The 1,821-nt window shown below is 31.5% G+C and overlaps 1 non-coding gene across 1 annotated transcript; it reads left to right on the forward strand.

Annotated features, from left to right (window-relative positions):
- The first annotated feature begins 293 nt into the window (after nt 1-293).
- Nucleotides 294-401, forward strand: LOC130959163 (small nucleolar RNA R71). The gene has a single exon (XR_009078258.1). It is a non-coding gene; the product is annotated as a small nucleolar RNA R71 (small nucleolar RNA).
- The last annotated feature ends 1,420 nt before the right edge of the window (nt 402-1,821 follow it).

Consider the following 1,821-nt stretch of genomic DNA (forward strand, 5'->3'; position numbering starts at 1 on the left):
CCATTCAGACTTTGAGAAATCATGTTGACTTGCTGAGTCAACATTTTTTTCTGAGCCAATATGGCATTCAGAGCATCAATTTCAAGAACTCCCTTCCTCTGAGGCGTCCCATTACTCACAGAATTCCTCTCAGAAGTGTACATGAACTGGTTATTTGCAACCATGTTAATGAGTTCTTGAGCTTCTGCAGGCGTTTTCTTTAGGTGAATGGATCTACCTGCAGAATGGTCCAGTGACATCTTAGAGAACTCAGATAGACCATAATATAATATATTTAGAATAGTCCACTCTGAAAGCATGTCAGAAGGACACCTTTTGGTCATCTGCTTGTATCTTTCCCAAACTTCATAGAGGGATTCACCATCTTTTTGTTTGAAAGTCTGAACATTCACTCTAAGCTTGCTCAGCCTTGGAGGAGGAAAGAACTTAGCCAAGAAGGCCACGACCAGCTTATCCCATGAGTCCAGGCTATCTTTAGGATGTGAGTCCAACCATGTTCTAGCTTTGTCTCTTACAGCAAAAAGGAAAAGCTTGAGCCTGTAGACATCAGGATATACTCCATTAGTCTTAACAGTCTTACAGATCTGCAAAAACTCAGTTAGGTCAGAATCTTCTGATGAAAGTCCATGAAACTTGCAGTTCTGTTGCATTAGAGCAACTAGTTGAGGTTTCAGCTCAAAATTGTTTGCTCCAATGGCAGGGATTGAGATGCTTCTTCCAACAAACTTGGAAGTAGGTGTGGTATAATCACCAAGCATCCTTCTTGCATTATTATTTTTGGCTGCCATCTCTTCTTCCTTTTTAAAAATTTCTGTAAGGTTGTCTCTGAATTTGTTGTAATTTAGCTTCTCTTAGTTTCCTCTTCAGAGTCCTTTCAGGTGCAGGATATGCTTCAACAAGAATACTCTTGTCCTTGCTCCTGCTCATATGAAAAAGAAGGGAACAGAAAATAATAATAGGGATCCTCTTTACCACAGTAGAGAGATTCCTTTATGTTAGTAGAAAAAAAAGGGAATAGAAGAAGGAAAAGGTAAGAATCCAAACATAAGGGTGAAGATAGGTTCAGATTCTTTGAGATGAAAAGAAGTGTTAGTAAATTAATAAATAAATAGAAGGAGATGAGAGGGAGAGAATTCGAAAATTAATTTTGAAAAAGGGTTAGTGATTTTCAAAAATTAAAAGAAGAATTAAAATTTAAAATAATTAGTTAATTAAAAGAATTTTGAAAAAGAGTGAGGTAATTTTTGAAAATTAGAGAGAGGAAAGTAGTTAGGTGGTTTTGAAAAAGATATGATATAGTTAATACAAACAAAAAGTCAACTAGTTAGTTGAAGAAGATTTGAAAATCAATTTTGAAAAGATAAGAAGTTGGAAAAGACATTTTAAAATCAAATTTTTGAAAAAGATAAAAAGATATTATTGAAAAAGATTTAATTAAAAAGATAATATTTTGAAAAAGATTTGATTTTTAAAATCAAAATTGATTACTTGACTAACAAGAAACTAAAAGATATGATTCTAGAATTTAAAGATTGAACCTTTCTTAATAAGAAAGTAACAAACTTCAAATTTTTGAATCAATCACATTAATTGTTAGTAAAGCTTTTGAAAATCATGAAATAATGATAAGAAAAAGATTTTAAAATTCATTTTATAAATTTTCAAAAAATAGTAAGAAAAAAATGAAAAAGATTTGATTTTTTGAAAAAGTTTTGATAAGATAAGATTTTTAAAATTGAAAAATTGACTTGACTTATAAGAAATAGCTAAGTTTTAAAAATTTTTTGACTAAGTCAACTCAAATTTTCGAAATTTTGAGAG

This window comes from Arachis stenosperma, chromosome 10, assembly GCF_014773155.1.
Source record: "Arachis stenosperma cultivar V10309 chromosome 10, arast.V10309.gnm1.PFL2, whole genome shotgun sequence".
In the NCBI taxonomy this organism is placed as follows: Eukaryota; Viridiplantae; Streptophyta; class Magnoliopsida; order Fabales; family Fabaceae; genus Arachis; species Arachis stenosperma.